The 19,848-nt window shown below is 31.8% G+C and overlaps 1 long non-coding RNA gene across 1 annotated transcript; it reads right to left on the bottom strand.

Annotated features, from left to right (window-relative positions):
- Positions 1 to 19,264: 19,264 nt before the first annotated feature.
- On the bottom strand, positions 19,265 to 19,542 carry LOC116005551. Its single transcript, XR_004094988.1, has 2 exons — positions 19,428 to 19,542; positions 19,265 to 19,346 (listed from the first exon to the last, which is right to left on the bottom strand). It is a non-coding gene; the product is annotated as an uncharacterized LOC116005551 (long non-coding RNA).
- Positions 19,543 to 19,848: the final 306 nt, after the last annotated feature.

The following is a 19,848-nucleotide window of genomic DNA, read 5'->3' as shown; positions in this document are numbered from 1 at the left end:
TGTCATTTGTACAAGAGTTTTAAGGATTGAAATGGTGGTGTTTAAGGAAAAGGTAAGGTGGAGATTGGGGCTCGCAGCTAGACTATGTGGTCTACTATCTAGTGGTTTTGCAAGCAAATAATTTGGATTCAACTAGGGAGTTCATGGCACTTCACCAAGTGGCGTCACACTTGGACTCCCACATCCTCATTCGGTTGGGGCATTTTATCAAACACCTTGTCTACCACTCCTCTCGGACCTCTTCCTTTCGGACTAAGGGCGGAGATGTGGGTGAGTTGGACTCGTGAGTGGCCACTATCGCGCACACACTCACTTTCACTTGGTTTGCTACCTAATGTGGCCACACTTAGGCACAAAGCATATCAAACATCAACCACACAAGTATTCACATCCAAGAATCATAAAGCTCACATCTTTAAAGCAATGTCTTATCAAAACAACCACATAGTTAGTTTCGGGGCCACCAATCCCCTATCTAATCTAAGCTAGCATTAAAATAAAGAAACAAGAAGAAGAAATGGAAGTTTCAAAGAAAACAAACATGAAAGCAAAATAAACATTGAAGAGAAGAGTTACCATCCATGGTGAATGGTTCCATTACATTTTGTCTTGAAACTTCTATCCTTCTAGCTTGATCTTGAATCTATTCTAAGGGAAGGGAAGTTTTCCCCCAAGAGGGGAGAAAACCTAAAGGAACTTCAGATCTAAAACTATTCTATAGCTGCTAGGGTTTTTTTTTCATCTATCCGAAAAAGGGGTTTAAATAGGCAACCCGAAGCCAAAAATCCCGAAATGGCCCTTGTGGCCAGACCACGCCATCACCATGCGTGGTGGAGGGCGTGGACAGCTACTGGAAATGATCCACACCCATCCACACGCGTGTTGGCCGCGTGGGAGGTTCCTACTTTGCGGCTTCTTTGCTTTTTGCTCTGTTTTGGCCTTGAATCCCTTTTTGATATGTGGAAACACTTCAAAACTTTTCCTAAAATTTGTGTTAGAAGTTTTTGATCACATCTGAGTTTAAAATGCATGAGATTGTTATAAACGGGTGGCAAAACTTCGCATTCTATCCTATTTTCGACCCTTAATATGTACTATTCTTGGTACTTATCTATTTAGTCTTCCTAAATCAATAGATATAATGAGTTTTTTTTTTTTTTAAAGAAAAGACTATATTAAGCTTTATAAATTGCCAAGACCTTGTGGTCTAGTAGCACCCGGTTGCACTCACATATGGAAGGGGGTGGGAGACGAAGTAACAGGAAGAAAACCAAAAAAATTTTTTTTTTTTTAAAACAAATGTTGAATACACCACTTATTCAGTAAATTAACAGTCACTACGCAGATCACCCATTGCCAGATGGACCAACAAAGAGCCCATATTACCCCCGCCAAAATGCCGAATAGAAATTTTTCAACGGTTTCAGGAGGAAAGGGTTAACACCGCGGCTTGCACACCTCCAAATGAAGTTGATAAATTTTGGAGGGAGGTGAATCTTCCAAAGAGGCGTCTAGGCGGTAAATATTGAATTTTCTCCCGAGGGAACTCCAGTCACCAATTTATAACCATGCTTGACCGAATAAACACCACAAATATCATCCCGCCAACACAATTGATCTTCGAAAAAAGGTAAAACTTGAATTTTAAGAATTAATCTCACATCCTTGTCACAAAACAATTCATTAAAAAGTGGGACATACATTACAGTCTGCATATTTAGGTTCAATCAAGGTCGTGACCATTGCACCCCCATGTTGCTCAGAGCAGGGAGTCTGGAGAAACGGATTAGTGGCATCCGGTAACCATGGGTCATCCCACATGCGTGTCTGTCTCCTATCACCTATACGATGAAAACATCCCCTTTGGAGGATATTTTGGCCAGCTAAGATGGACTTCTGACAATAACTCGGGTTGGCACTCAGCTTTGCTTCTAAGAAAGAACAATCGGAGAAATACTTGGCTTTGTACAACTTTGCAACAATCGAGCCTGGGTTCGTCAGAATTCTCCCCCCTTGCTTGGCCAAGAGAGCAAGATTAAACTCTTCGAAGGCGTTTGAAACTAAGACCACCGTATTGCTTTGGCACGCTCATCCTGGACCAAGAGAGCCAGTGCATAACCCTCCCATTATTACTATTAAAATTCCACCAGAACTTATTCATAAGCCTTTCTAAGCTCTCACAGAAAGTGGTAGGGAGATAGTATATACTCATGGTATAAGTAGGGACGTAGGGTGAGCCTGCGTAATGCTTTTCAATATAACCTCCTTACCAACTCTGGACAAGATTTTCTTGTTTCATCCTCCTAACCTCTACCTATTTAAGCTTTCAAATTTGCTTAGTAAAGTTGATGATAATTACAAAAATGTCACCCCATTTTTTTTAATAATCTAATAAGATCTATCTATTGAATTTTTACAAATGTAAGGCTGAGATTCGTTCTTATTTCCCTTCTATGGTACTGTTCTCACATGATCCTTAGCCTATATATAGTTTGGTTTCCATGAGAACTATGTCACAGTTGAGAACTGTAGTCTAATATGAATCATTAAAATCATGAGATGCACGACTGTGATCTACGTAGTATCAATCTCCTAAAATTAAATATATTATTAACATAATATAATAGGATATATATGACCAAGGGAAAATTAGTCTACTCAGAAGCATACAATCGCGACCAAAAAAAAAGAAGTAAACATTCATTCCACACTACGCTTTTCAAACATGTTGCTTCTATAACAATATAGATGGAAACAAACAACTATTTTTAATTGCTAATATTAATACCACACTTAGAAGTAAGAATCACCATAGTTGAGGACTAAATTGTATAAAATCATTATAGTCGAGGATTAAATTGGATAAAATTACTATAATCAATGACTAAATTAAATATATATTGCCAAGACCTTGTGGTCTAGTGACACCCGGTTGCACTCCCATATGAAAGGGGGTGGGGTCGAGCCTCAGTGGAGGCGGTTGAGAAAGTAGTTATGAACAAATATTGCATTATAACAGATTCAGTATATATATATATTAATAGAGGGAAAATTACCAAATTATCGTAATGTATGGCTCAATTAGATAAATCCCTCAAAATTCATGATCCAATTAAGCATACGAATTCAATTAGATATTAATTTTAACAGTACAATAAGACATATGGTCAAAACACAATCCGAGAAGCTGGCATATGTTTTTGATTAATTTATTATCTAATTTAATAGAGTTAATTCTAACAGAGATACTACATTGTAACAAAGTCAATAGTACACACAAAAAGAGAAGTAATCTATTATCTAATTTAATAGAGTTAATTCTGACGGAAATACTACATTGTAACGGAATCAATAGTACACACAAAAAAAAAGTAATCTATTATCTAATTTAATAGAGTTAATTCTAACATAGATCACCCCCAACAATTATTTTTGAGAGTTATACTACATGTACTCCCAAATTCTACTCCCTCACGTTTACTCCCTGATGTGGCAAATAAGGACTGGATATTTTCATCATGTGGGTCCCAGGATAGGTGTCTACATCAAAAACTTTGTGAGAGAGAGTACAAGTTGAGAGTATGAAATGGGAGTCCATGTAGTACTTTTCTATTTTTGCCATTTAACACCCTAGACTATCATATTTTGGACATTTTTAGTCCTTTCGATGACTTTTGCGGTGAAATCATATTTTAAGCAAAGGTATTTTCGTCTCTTCAATTTTTTAATAATTTTCCAATGAGTTAATTCTAACAGAGGTCTCTGGTCTTTTGTAGCAATTCTAAATTTTCTCCCAAACAATCGCTTTTGTCATTTAACAACCCAGACTATCATATTTGGACACTTTTGGTCATTTCGACGACTTTTTCAGATGAAACCCTATTTTAGGTAATGGTATTTTCGTTTCTTCAAATTTTATTCCCAATTTTATGCTCTAATTTTTTCCAATGTTCGTCTCTTTAGTCTGGTCGTTATTGTTTTAGTCCATGATTCTGTGAATCATCTATTATAGTTGTAGAGAAAAAAAAAAAAGAAAAAGAAAAAAAAGAAGCTTCTTCTTTTGTCATCAGAAAATGCCTTTTCTTAAAATAAGGTTTCACCAGAAAATGTCACCAAAAGGACCAATAATGTCTAAAATATGATAATCTAGGGTGTTAAATGGCAAAAGCGATTGTCTGAGACTAATTAAATTTGAAAATGTCACCAAAGACAATGGACCTCTATTGAAATTAACTCATTGGGTGATGATGATGATGATAATAATAATAATAATTGAAGAGATGAAAATACCCTTACTTAAAATAAGGTTTCACCGGAAAAAGTCATTGGAAGGACCAAAAGTGTCCAAAATATGATAGTCGGGGTGTTAGATGACAAAAACGATAATGTGTAACTAAATTTGAAATTGTCACCAAAGACAAGAGACCTCCGCTGTAATTAATTCTAATTTAATTCGGAGTATAAGGAGAGCTCTATAGTTTATTGTTACATTTACAAGCTAGAATTTAATTTGAGATTTTAATTTATTTAAGAAAAATATGTTTTTCTTCTCAAATTAAACTTCTTCAATTCAACTAAATATATTGTAAGGTTAAAAATAAAAATGATATACTTGTGTGTTAAATTTATATATATGGTTGAGATCAGGCGAGGTTCCAGGTGCGAGCACCTTAAGTTTCAACAAAAAACGCACATGAAGTTCTCAATTGAAGAATTGACGCACTTTAAGCACAGAAACCACAAACCTTAAGCACAAATCCTATGCCCTTGGCCTTAAACACAAAACTTACGCACCTTAAGTTCTCAACTGCATAAGTGACGCACCTTAAGCATAGAAAACATGCACCTAAAGAAGGAACACGACGCACTTTAAGAACAAGACCTACGCACCTTAAGCACAAACCCTACGCACCTTAAGTTTGACCGATATGGAAAATGACCAAATTGACCACCGCATTTTTTAAATCTTGTTAATTCTGCGTGTATATATATATATATGGATAATCCCAGCCTATTTTGTCAGACGGTGGCATATTGACCCTTTTGATTTGAGCTTACCTTGTGGTCCTTTGCCAACTTGGGCCACAAAGCGAGTTATCTAGTTTAAAAATGTTTTGAGAGTCTATTTAATCCTTATCTCTACATCTTTTTAATTGAAATGTAGGCAGAATTGTGCATTTGAGGATAAAAATACTCTTTTGTCCCCCTTATTAAAAAAAAATAAAAGCATTACTTATATATTAAATAAGTCTAAAACATATATTGAAGTCCAAATTCATTAAATAAAGAGAAATAAATCAAGTAATCGGATCTTCATTCTTTCTTTATTAACTTATTTCCACCTTAAAAAATCTCTAGTGTGCATGCTTTAGTTTTATTAGTTGATTAATTAATTAGTAATTTATTATATATTTTATTATTTATTTACACTTTTAAGATGTACATTTGCTAATTCAAAGGATTAGTTTTTGAATTGAAAAAACTAATGTTAATATTAATTCTTTAATTATGAGTTTTGTCCGCATACCTCATATTTTATAATATTAAGTTAATTAATAGGGCACAGGGGTGGGTATGATGATAGATGAGCATAAGAGGGCTATGAGCTTTATTCCCATTCTAGTGTTGAGTTTGGATCTTGAGTACATGGAATTTGTGTGCTAATTATCTAACTGGACTTGATGTGGGAAAGGGGAACCAAACTGAATATGATTGAAGGAGCATGAATGGTAATGGTGGGAATATTTTAGGATAAGTAAATCTTGCCTTAAGTATCACCCTTGTGATAGCATTTAATCTTTAGTTGAGTTTGTTGAGTATAGTGCAGTTGGGATAGTTTGCTGATTGATGTTGTTGTAAGGCCTGAGCTTCTTTGATGTTGTAAAGCTTTGTACTCTTTTGAATGGTCACTTTGGGGCCAATGTACTAAAGGCTTATGCCTCTTTTGGTGGTTAATCAATAAAGATCATGGTTTAAAAAAAAAGTTAATTAATAAAATGAATATTATTTAATTATCTTTGAAAAATCTTGCCAACAAAATAATTGACAATGTAATATTATTTGATTAAAGAAATGACAAGCAAGATTGAATTAAAAGTACATGCATTTACAATTGTTTATATTCTGTGTTAAGAAAAATGCACAAAGACAATATTATAAAGACACAATTTTTTTTTACAAAAGTGATGTATTTTGTGTTAAAGACAATAGTTTTATCCAAAACCGTTATGTAAATTATATAAAATATCATTGTCAATCGTATTTGTATAATTATGTAGTTTATACATGATTACACAAAATATCATTATAAATTATTATTGATAATATATAGTACAATTATCTAGGGTATTTATAATGATATCAAGTATAATTAATCTATATTGATGTTGATTCACATTGTAAATTTTATCAATAATTTTCACCCCAGAGATCATTTTCCTGGCTCCTCCCGTGTATACGTATTCTTTATGGTCATGATTTTGTTTTAAAAACTTTGATAACATTGCATTATTAATAGGCCCTAGGGTCCATGACCAAAAAGTCGCATATCTACCTATGCCATGAATATTTTCAGAATTTAAACGTGAGCCTGCCACACACCGTGCAAACAAATTATAGTTTCATGGGGCCATTACATCATTCTTGGTGTGGAAAACAACATAGGAGTTTATATATATACACACACACACACATATCTACTATACCGCAAAAACTTGTGTGAGACCGTCTCACCATGAGACAGGTCGGGTCAAGATGTAAATGTAACACTTATATGCATAAATGTCATACTTATATGCTCAAATGTAATACTAATCAGGAATAAAATTTTTGTTACTTATAAGGATATATGTAATACTTTTAAGGGAAAATACAATACTTTTACATTTCAATTTAAAAGTATTACATTTTTCCACAAAAGTATTATATTTGCTATTATGAAAAATGTATTACTTTTTCTCTAATAAGTAACAACAATTGTATTCTTGATTAGTGTTATATTTAAGCATACAAGTATGACATTTGCACATATAAGTATGACATTTGCATGGTGCTTTGACTCGATCCGAGCCGTCTTACGAATAAGGATCCGTGAGACGGTCTCACACAAGTGTGACCCCTACTATACTAATAAGAGTCAAAGAGAGTTAGGCCTAAAATGGGTAGAAAAAATGGCGGTCAAATTATTTATTCAAATTGATGGTTCAGATAAATTATTTAATCAAATAGATAGTTAAGATAATTCAGATTAATATTATTAATAGAGATTACCTAATTTAACCTTACTTTTATGATTATCCGTTAAGTTTTCCATTAAATATTCTCTTCTCCGTTAATATTCCGTTAACTTTTAACTTACCCATTAATTTCTATAAGAAAGGTCTTAGGTTCGAACCTCATCTCAATCAAATTTGACATAATTAAGTTTCTCACTTTATTTGACTCTTATTGATTAAATTAAATAAATTAGTAGCTACAACGAAAAATGATACATATGTATTTCTTTAATTTAGAATTATGTGTCTACAATACCTTTATTTGAAAAAATTATTCATTATCAAAAATTAAATTAAATAAGACAAATAATTTCATTAGTTATATTGTCTTTATTTTCTCTCATGCAAAGATTCTTTACATTCAAATTTATCAATTGATATTCATTACATTGTCCATTATCTTATTTTTACAATATCTTGTATTTAAATATCAAAGTTATAGTACAAAATAATGTTATATATTTATTTACCAAGTATTTTATTAATACTATGAAAAAAAAATTTAAAATAATTTGAACCTAATTATATTAACTACTTGGGGATTGGTTGACAAAGAGAGTACTCAAATAATAACGCAACAAATTGAAGCGGAATCACTCTATTTTACTCTTATTGAATTAAATAAATTAGTAGTTAAACCAAAAAATGATACATATGTATTTCTTTTTCTTTTTTTTTTTTTTGCAAAATATGTATTTCTTTAATACCATAAAAAAATAAAAAAGAATAGTTTGAAACCAATCATATTAACTACTTGGGGGATTTGTCGACAATGAAAGTATTCAAATAACCCATTACCCAGCAAATTGAAGCGAGAAACTACCTTTTAATATCTTTGGAATACATAATATTTTAAATTTTCAAATTTTTATTAATTTATTTAATTTTTTTTCTTAAACTAGGGATTTCTTTATCCACAGTAACTCATTCAACAATAATGGTTGAACCATTCAAATGAACCCCGAGCAGAACACCTAAAGGAAAGTCCATAGCTCCTATATCATAATCTCATTGCATGACGTTGTCATCTATGCTACCAACAATATTCGAATTGCAAATAACACACTACCAACAAAAAGGAAGAGAACAAATAGTAAAGATGAAGACAATGACAATGTTATTCAAAAGAGAATTAAAAACCACTTAAAAAAATTCAAATTAAAAGTAGTATTTATTTAGACTATCATTTTTAGACCAAATATTTAGACCATCGATTTTACAAGGTTGCAAACATTTATTTTAGTAATAATTGTAATGAATTTTTTATATTATCTTGGATTCATATACTTTGAGTTAGATATTTAAATAAAAAAAAATTGACATTCAATTACCCATGTATAAACTTCTCCTATATAATCTTGCATTGATATACTTTCAAATATTTATTTAAATATAAACATTGAGCATTAACCCATTCGCGCAATACGCGTATAAAACTAGTATACTAATAAGAGCAAAAGAAAGTTAGGCCTATAATAGGTAGAAAAAAATGACGGTCAAATTATTAAATCAAATGGATGGTTTAGATGTATATTTTTCCTTAAAATTTCCTAATTTATCCAATTATATGATTATCCATTAAATATTCTCTTTTTCGTTAATATTCCGTTAACTTTTAACTTACCTATTAATTTCTATAAGTAAGATCTTAGGTTCGAACCTCATCACAATAATATTATATATTTATTAACCAAGTATTATGTTAATAACATGGAAATTTAAAAAAAAAAAAAACTGTTTGAATCCAGTCATATTAACTGCTTATGGAGGATTTTTGACAAAAAAGACATTCAAATAACCCAATAAATTGATTTAAAACTCATTATTAAAAGTGTTAATGTAGGGCAATAGAGCATTGTGACACACTTGATGCATTGAAAAGATCCTGAGACTACAACATTGTTGGAATCAATCTTTCAAATTTAGAAAAAGAAGAAATTTGAATAATAGCTACCGTTGCAGCATTCATTAATCTTGTATGTAAAATACTTATTGTGCATTCTTTAAATATATTAGAACTAATATAAATTTACAATTCATTTCATTTTCTACAATCAACATGTTTGGATTAAAGACAAAATCGGCAACAATCTTGACAACAAAAATAATTGGTATATAGGATGTAGCGACTGCTTAAAAATATTAATGCACAAAGTGATAAACTATTTAACTGCATACATTGTGATGCAAATGCATCAGCGGCTACTCCAAGATTAGTATCAAATCAACAAAAAAAAAAAAACACACACACACAGACACATGCACACACAAAATCAAGTACTACACTCATTCATACTAATTCCAAAAATATGAACTTCAAAATAAACATGTGCAAAATGGATGTAGCAACTGTTGATGAAATTGGATATATTGCAACATCAGTATTCGGACTATTTGCAAAGTTATTGTTGTTATTATCAAGTAAACAAGTTATGAAACTAAAACAAAATGTACTACTCATTAACCTTCTACAAATATAATAAATATTAATATTTTGTTCAATACTTACACATGAGAATTGAATGTACGACACACATTTCACAGCACATGAAACATGTAGGGGAGAAAACTACCACTGTCAAATATCAATAGGCGCTAGCAAGATCAAGAGTTTATAGTACAACTAAGATCTCAGTCATATATACAAACACAACGAGACAAATCCACAATTTCCTACATAATCTTATTATTGCATGGTGTTGCCCTCTATACTACTACAATAACTCAATTGCACATGACGCATTATCAAATACCAATAAATAATTTTTTTTTTTAAAAAAACAAGTACTGAAAATAAAGACAATGACAATGCTACCCGAAAGAGAATTAAAAAGGCTTAGAGAAATTTAAACGAAAAAAATAGTATTTATTTATACTATCATTTTTAGACTAATTATTTAAATTATGGTTTTTACAAAATTGCGAAAACATTTATTTTAATAACAATTATAATCAATCTTTCATATATTATTCTTACATTCATAAACTTTGAATTACTGATTTAAATAAACAAATTCAGCATTCAATTACATATACATGAACATCTCGTGCATATATAATTTTCATTGATATACTTTGAAATACTTATTCAAAAACAAACATTGACATTATCTCATTCGTGCAATGCGCGTAAAAAAAACTAGTATATATATATATATATATATATATATATATATATATATATATATATATATATATAGGGTAGGGTAGGGTTCTAGTAAGACCACTTGCTTAAGTAAGATCGTAAGATCACATTTTGTGCATCCATGTAATACTTTTTAATGGCCTAGATTGATTGACACACACACACACACTTCGTTCGCACACATTTAATCACCGTTCGCACACACTTCAACTTGAAATCTTAATCAATCTAGACCATTAAAAAATTTTGAGATGAAATCTTGTACATCAATCACCGTTCGCACACATTTAATCACCGTTTGCACACATTTAATTACCGTCCGTACACACTTAATCACCATTCGCACACATTTTATTACCGTTCGCACACACTTCAACTTAGCATCTTAAATCAATCTAAACCATTAAATTATTAAATTGATGCACAAGATCTGATCTCACGATCTTACCTAAACAAGTGATCTCATATGATCCTAACTCTATATATATACATTATGTACATTATTCTAGCACATAAATTACATTATTCTAACTCATAAAATTCAACGACATTGTTTTGGACCGTGGTCCACACAATAATTTGCCGCATCCCGGTTATCATTCCAAAAACATGAGTATTTAAAAAAAAAACAAAAAAAAAAAAAACAAAAAAAAAAAAAACAAACAAACAAACAAAATAAAACAAAACATTCTGACAAATTACACTACAAATCATGGTCCACATTTTAATGTGATTCACCAATACGTGATAAAATGTTCATTTTAGTATATTGAATACTCATTTTTCTAATGTACTAAAAATCTCTTTTTTGATAGTATACTTAACAATAAACCTAACTTGAGTACATTAAAAAAATTAATATACTAAAAATGAATATATTTAGCACACTAATAGTGGACCTTATATAAGTAAAGTGGACCACATAGTCCAAGATATAATCATTGAAAGATTTTGTAAGCACGAAAATTTGTTGCAGTGTCATATATATAACACAGGGCTAAACGGCAAATTATTGCATGGACCATGATCCACACAACTGTGTGGACCATAAATAAAAGACACATTATTTTTTTACTTAAGGTACATTATTTTTGTACTGAAGGTACATTATTTGATAGTATATATCAAATAATGTACCTTCAGTACAAAAATAATGTACCATAAAATAATGTACCTTCAGTACAAAAATAATGTACATTTTATTTATGGTCCACACAGCTGTGTAGACCATCGTCCATGCAATAATGATTGCTGTTGGCAAATTATACCGTGCACCACGGTGTACATAGCAATGTACACCATGTACGTAAATGGCGTCGTTTTGAGCATTGTAAATTAACTGTCCTTTTTTTTGGAAATCATGTTTCCCGTTTTGGCCGGTCTCTGTATTTATGTTAATATTCTGTGTATTCTAGGTAATCGTTCGGTGTATTCCAGGCAATCATTCTGTGTATTCTAGGCAACCGTTCTGTGTATTCATGTTAGTAACACATGTTGTGATGTGTTTGTGCATTCGAATGTTTAGCATGACGAGTTCTGTGTATTTTGTGTCAATATTCTGCGTATTCATGTTATTAACACAGGTTGTGATGTGTTTGTGCATTCGAATGTTAGGAGGATGAGTTTGTGTATTTTGTGTCAATATTCTGTGTATTCTGGGTAAACATTCTGTGTATTCTAAGCAAACGTTCTGTGTATTCTATATAATGATTATGTGTATTATAGATAATGAATTCCCTGGAGTCATTCGCGTTGGCGTCCACTAAAATCGAAACGACGCCGTTTCGGACCAGGGTCTATGTGCACCGTGGTGCACGATATAACGATTGCCTACCGTTAGGGCCTGCTCATGAGCAAAAAAACAAACATTATAATGCTTGAAATAAATTTTCAGTTAAATCTATAGTGCCTGTAATTGATAATACTATATTCTCATTATCAATAAAAGACAAGTAATATGCTTTTTTTTTTTTTTTTCCAAATCCCACTCTCGTAGTGATCTACAAAATTGATCAATTAAGCATGAGCAATATGAAATCCCATATAAAATCACTTCAAAATTAGGCTTTATGACTTTCATAAGATAGAGTTGGACATAGTTTTTTGGTTTGGCTTTCCAATTCAATCATTCTAATTGAATCTTCCTATTTCAAGTTATAATCAAGATTCTTAGCAGTGGCTATTTTGGACGAGGATTTTAGTTTTGCACACTTTTGCTCAATTTTTACTTTACCTTGTCCATATGATCAAGACTATTATATTCTAAACACTAATAATTTTACCGTCATCATCAATGAGTGTTGTAGTCATTTCCAATTGGCATCTAAGCATCTAAGTGAAGTTGATTCAAGTTGAAAAATATCTTTATCCTCCAATAAAATTTCTTTTTAAAATGAACAATTTTCTTGCATTCAAAAATTACTTTATATTCTTTGCCACATATATAAGATAACACAAAGACTATTGCATGTGTTAAATGTCATCAGTTCTTGTATTTGGATTTGTTATGCTGTAAAAACAGTGAACATTCATAATCAAACACATATGTAACAATTTTTCTTTCTTTTTTTTTTGTAATTAAGCCTCATATATATAAGATGCCCGTATGTATAACAAATTTATAGAATAAAAAAATGACTTTTGATGACATTACTGATATCATTCTAAACAGAAGGCCACAGATTTGAGTCTCATCTTAATTCAAATGTTGACATATTATGTACATGTAGAACAACTACGGTAGATTGATAGGGTTAGAATGTTAGATTGTAGTTATAAAATAAAAATAAAAATAAAACTAAAAAGGAGAGAATATAATGGGGCTAGGCTGGGTTTTACGAGATGATGAGGGTCGGTTTTTAGCCGCAAAAGGAATGCGTATCGCTGGGAAGTATGAAGTTAAGGTCGCGGAGGCGATTTGTGTTCGAGAAGTTCTGAGTTGGCTCAAGGGAACCAGTATGGGAGATGTGGATGTGGAGATAGACTCACAACTGGTTTATTATGCTTTACGTTCAGTCTCTTTCAATTCTGTTTTTGGTTTTATTATTTCTGATGTTAAAGAAGTGGCATCCATGATTGATGATGTACACTTCCATTATGTAAGGCGATCTGCGAATCGTGCTGCCCACAATATTGCTTTCTTTGTCAGGTTGCGGGGAGTGGTTTGATACTTCTCCTCTCTATCTTGTTGCTTGTATTGATGATGATTTAATGAATTAAACTTTTTTCTACAAAAAAAAAATAAAATAATTAACTTCAAATCAAATATAATATAATGGAAGCTAAGGAAATTTAATTTGTTTATACATACCCAAAACCAAATTGGAAATCAAAAAAGAGAAAGAAAATTACACAAGCAATTCTAAGGATGGGTTCTCTCTATATATATAGATTTAGGATGATATGATTAAAATTGGATTAAATTAAAAAATTAAAATCCATGAGCAATTGTACGTTTGAGCCAGCGATAGCCTTTGTTGAAAGAATCCTTCATTTTGGCTTCCATGGAATACAAATTATATTTGGCGATTCTCCTCCTCGTTTTAATCTCCCGTTTTGAGTACCACATTATGGACTTTTCCTTCGCCGGTGCCGCCTTGCGTATCTCCCTCCGACGATGCTGCTTTGATCGGACTACGTACCAGGGCTGTTCCAATAAAAATTGGGGTCCTGTGCAATATATTAATTTGGACCCCCTTTTTAAAGTATTTTCTATATATAAATAATATATGTTCAAAAAGTTGTGTCAAAAATTTAAAATATAAATATTATATAAAAAAATACATCTAAAATTTCATTTAAAAAGTGACATATGACGTGCACATTTAGACGCAAAATCATCCACCAAACATTTGATATCAACTTATTTGGTTTATCACTGTGACGAACATCATCTAAACAACTATCAACATTCTTATTATTTTCATTGTCACAATGATACACATTATCATCAATGTGCACACTATCATTTAAAGTTTTTCCAATCTCACAACCATCTTGATCTTCTATATGAAGATTAGCATCTAACAATTTTTCCTTGGCATCATCTTTTTGCTCATCTATTTGAGTTTTTTTTTTGTAATAAATTTTTCAAGAGCTCCCTTTTGAGATTGAGTTAGTTGCTCAATTCTTCTTTTCTTTTTACGCTTCTCAAACCCAGATAAATATTTTCTAGAAGACATATTTATAAAACCCTAAAAAAAAAATTATTTAGAAACTCTATTAACAAATAATTAATCAAGAATTTAATTCTTGATTAAAATCAAATAATCAACCAAAAATTGATATCAAGAACAAAACTTTTGATGTTAATCAAATTTCAAACATAGAATGACATAATAATTAATAAGGATAAAAGAATAGTTATGAAAGTTGAGCCATAACCTGTAGTGTAGATGTAGTAGTGCTTTACGCCTAAATTGATGGCAGAAAACACCAAATCACCATTCACCAATTAGGCTTGGGCTTGCCGTGCGTTGAGGAGGGTTGCGTCGGTTAGGGTAATAAACAATTGTGTCCAAATTTCGAAATTAAAATTGCTTGTTGAGGAGGGTTGCGTCACTGATCAACAATATCATATATATATATATATATATATATATATATATACTAAATTTTTTTTTTTTAGTATGGGGCCCCCAATTTTTGGGGGCCTGTGCGTCGGCCCTGGGCAGACTTGCCCAGGGCCGGCCCTGCTACGTACATGTTGTTGGCGTCGACGTCGCCGCCGGCAATGTATTTCCGGTAAGTAGGGCAATGAGCCGCCGCCGCCGACGACAAGTCCTCCGTCTTCACCATTCTGATTTCCCGGCCGGCCTCTGATCGCGCGGGAAATGTTGTGGTGAAGGCAGATTAGATCAGATGAGAGAGAATTCAGGACGGGACAGAATATAAATACTCCTTTCATCCCTAATTGTTTGTCTCATTTACTTTTTGCACGGTTTTTAATGCAACATAACAAATGATACTAACTTTCCAATTTTGCCCTTCAAAAGTATGTGTTATTTGTACAAAGTACAATTGTACTTACCTCATTAATGAATGGTATAAAAAGTTGAAAAGCCAAAAGGATAAATTGGGAAATGTAGAATGATAGGTATGTTCAATTTTTAAAAAAGGACACTAATTTGGAACAAACTAAAAAGGAAAGTAAGACAGGTAAAATGGGACGGAGGGAGTATATGTTTGGTGTGTGTCCCAATAAGGCAATAACTGCATTTATAGATTAGAGTTTTTTTCCACTGCCTCCGTCAATTTAGGTACACAACTTTCATTCCTGACATAAGTAGTGCTTGACTTTGATTTGTTTTCCATTTTTAGTCATTGACTTTGATTTTTTTCCACTTTTAGTCCTTTTGGCCATATGAGCAAACTTTTAATTGAAATCAAAAAATTATTGTGCCATTAAGGGTAAAATTGTCTTATGATAAAGTCCTAAATATATTTATAAATAAAATTAGAGAAAAAAATAAGAAAAAAGAAACGTTATTTGCTTGTTTTGCTTCGCCTTTTAAGCGACAATTTTCAATCGGAATCAACAAACTGTTGTGCCATTAAGGGTAAAAGTTTCTTTTGATAAAGCCATAAATACATTAAACGTTATTTACCCTTAATGACACAACAGTTTGTTGATTCCGATTAAAAATTATCGCTCAAATGGTCGAAAGGACTAGAAGTGGAAAAAAAATCAAAGTCAAGGACTAAAAATGAAAAACAAATCGAAGCCAAGCACTACTTGTCTACTTATGTCAGGAATGAAAGTTGTGTACCTAAATTGACGGAAGCACTAAAGTCATAGGACCAAAAGTGGAAAAAACTCTTATAGATTAGATGAATGAAGCAAATTAATTAAAAGTTGAGAAGAAAGGAGAGGTGCTGCTTTAATTTTCTTTCTTCACTTCACTACCTCCTATCCTCACCCAAGTTTCTATACATTATCATGCATCACAAATTCTAATCATCACCATACCCCATATATATGCTCACTATACACTAATAAATAAATAAATAATAACAATAATAGTTCCGGACACAACTAACTCAATTGGTCCACCAACACAAAATAAGATAAATAAAATTTATTTTGCTAATAAACGCAAGGTGTAGGGTCCATTTGATTTTATTATGAGTACTATTATATAGGCATTTAGAGACATATAAGTTTTTTTTTTTTTTTTTAATTTTAAATGAGACCTATAAGTTAATTGGGAAATATGTAAGATAACTAGTGTTATATTTGTTTGGAAATATAATATTCTCATATTTAGGGTCCGTTTGGAAAGCATGAAAATGACTTCTGAAAAATATTTTCTAGAAAATGAGTCATTTTCCGGAAAACAGTTTCATTTCCAATGTTTGGATGTATTATGAAAAACTATTGTGTGTGTTTGGTTCATTTTCTGAAAAATGGATAGAATTGTATAATTAAACATTGTAATTGTTTTATTTAAAATATAAAAAATTATAATAGTTATTAAAATAATGGTATTTTAATAAAAAATAGAATTTATAAAAAAAATTTAAAATTTAAAATTTAAAAAATATATTAAAAAAAATGTAGCAAAGGTTTCCGGCGGTTTCCCCACCTCCTTGGTCCATGGTCATGGGTGATATGGCTTGGTTTTGGTCAAAAACATGCGAAATAGCTATTCTAGCGATTCCATAAAATGACTTACGGAAAAAAATTCCGTAAGTCATTTTTTGAACGTTGCCAAACACAGAAAACTCGGAAAATATTTTCCAGAAGTCATTTTACGGATTACCAAACACACCCTATAGTTAAGTTATGTAATTTTCTCAAGGAATGTCATTTAACCTTCACATAAGAATTTTTTTTTATAGCTTTTAGAGGGAATGTGATACATTTTCCTTTCTTAGGTATTCTCACATTTCCTTGCCTTTTTACTAATTTTGCCTTTTTAAGTTTGGAATAAGGTTCAAATTGACCACTGAATGTAACCTGAAAGTACAATTAGGCCACTGAACAAAAAAATGCAATTAGACCATTGAACACTAAAAATGTATCAATTTTACCTGATAGCAGGTTACCATCCATTTCATCAGGTTACTTGCTTATGTGGATGGTGAGTTGGCATTTCAAAATAATTTTTAATAGTAAAATATTAAAATAAAAAATTAAAATAATTTAAAAAATTAAAAAAAATACATCTACGACCACCCCCTTAATAATACTATTGCCACCGTGATAAGAAACATGCGGATGAATCAAATTTAATTAATTAATTAATTAATTAATTAATTTATTATTATTATTACTACTATTATTTACGAAAAGTCAACTTCTTTCACAAAATAACTTTGACTTTATGATTTTGGATGAAGATTTCAGTTGTTTTGTGAAATAAGTTGACTTTCCGTAAATAATAATAATAATTAAATTTGATTGATGCGCAAGTTTCCTATCAATGTGACAAGGATATTATTAAGGGGAAGGGGTGGCCGCCAGTGTTTTTTTTTTTTTTATAAAAATAATTATTATTTTTTAAATTTTTTATTTTTAATAATTTATTATTAAAAATTATTTTAAAATGTCAACTCAACGTCCACGTAAGCATGTAACCTGATAAAATAGATGATAACCTGCTATTAGGTGAAATTGCTTACATTTGGAGTGTTCAATGGTTTAATTGCAATTTTTTTTTGTTCAGTGACCTAATTGCATTTGCAGGTTACGTTCAGTGCCCAATTTGAACCTTATTTTCCTTTAAGGGTCCATTTGGAAAGCAGGAAAATGGCTTCTGGAAAATGAGTCATTTTCCAGAAAACAGTTTCATTTCCAGTGTTTGGATGTATCATGGAAAACTGTCTTTGTGTGTTTGGTTCATTTTCTGAAAAATGGATAGAATTGTATAATTAAACATTGTAATTGTATTATTTAAAATATAAAAAATTATAATAGTTATTAAAATAATCGTATTTAATAAAAAATAGAATTTATAAAAAAATAAAAAATTTTAAAAAAATGTAGCAAAGGTTTTCGACGGTTTCCCCACCTCCTTGGTCCATGGTCATGGGTGATATGGCTTGGTTTTGGCCGAAAACATGCGAAACAGCTATTCTGGCGATTCCGTAAAATGACTTACAGAAAAAAATTCCGTAAGTCATTTTTCGGAAAAATGAACTGATTTTCCTTGGTCAACGGAAAACATTTTCCGTTAACCACATTTTCCGGACGTTGCCAAACACAGAAAACTCGGAAAACATTTTCCAGAAGTCATTTTACGGGTTACCAAACACACCCTAAGTTTTAACCCTTGTTTTTTTTTTCTCTCTCCTCATTTACTTATATATTCTACAAATTGCAATTGTCTTATTTATCTTTTTAAATTTTAAAGTTTACTAAAATGCATGAAAATTTGCATTAAAATAAAATAACCATTACCAGGAAACACTCTGTATTCCCTCCCACAAAGAAAAGAGAGCTCACTTGAGCTACCCATAAGCACAAGGGGTCATCACTTCCACTGAGGCGAGATCTCATTACCTCCCATATGAGGGAGTCACTACATACCATCTGAGCACAAGGTGCTTGACTGTAATGGAAAGATAAATAGATACTTGTAACAAGATAAGTTGGTGATGTCAAAGACTTAGGCCATGTTTGGTTCGCAGGAAGTGGTTTTCCACGGGAGGTAGGTTCCGAAATTGCTCTTTTCCCTTGTTTGGTTCACCGGAATTTGTTTTCCCTTGGAACTTCAAATCCTCATTTTTGAGGAAAATAAAATCCGAGCTCTACCCTGGTATTTTGTTTTCCGGTGGTGCTGGGAAGAAAAGTTTGTTGTCAAGACCATTTTACCCATGTTGTTTTCTTCTTCCTCCCCCTTTCTTCTGATTCTTCTCGCTGATGGACCTCCGCTCGCTGCCTCATCCTCCGCTGCCGCGAGTCCGCGCCGCCGCGAGTCCACTTCCTGCGCCGCCACTCCGCCTCTCATCTTTTTCGCAATTAAAGAGAGGAAAAAACAAACATGGATGAAAAAATGATAACCAACCTGAGTCAAGGTTGCCTTCTTCTCTGAGCTCTCTTCGATTTTCCCATTTCCTTCTCCTCTCTAGCTTGGCTTCTTCGATTGCTTTTCTTCTCCCAAATTCTTCGACTGCTTTTGCACTTTGCAGTAGTGAACAATGAGTAGGGTTGAGTGCAATGGGTTTGGTCCTGATGGGCTACAAATGGCAAATGGGTCAGCACATTAGCACTTTGGACTTTGGTAGGCTTAATAATAAGAAGGTTTATGGGTTTAGATAATAATAATAATAATAATAATAATAGGGGCATTTAGGTCTTTATACACATTATTCCTTACCATTCTAAACCTAACCAAACAACATAATTTATTTTCCCAGCAACTTCTTTTCCACCAACCAAACAACATAATTTATCTTCCTAGTAACTACTTTTCCACAGAATTTCAC

Source organism: Ipomoea triloba, chromosome 15, assembly GCF_003576645.1.
Source record: "Ipomoea triloba cultivar NCNSP0323 chromosome 15, ASM357664v1".
Classification (NCBI taxonomy): Eukaryota; Viridiplantae; Streptophyta; class Magnoliopsida; order Solanales; family Convolvulaceae; genus Ipomoea; species Ipomoea triloba.
The sequence above is the reverse complement of the archived record's forward strand: the minus strand, read 5'-3'. Positions and strand labels throughout refer to the sequence as shown.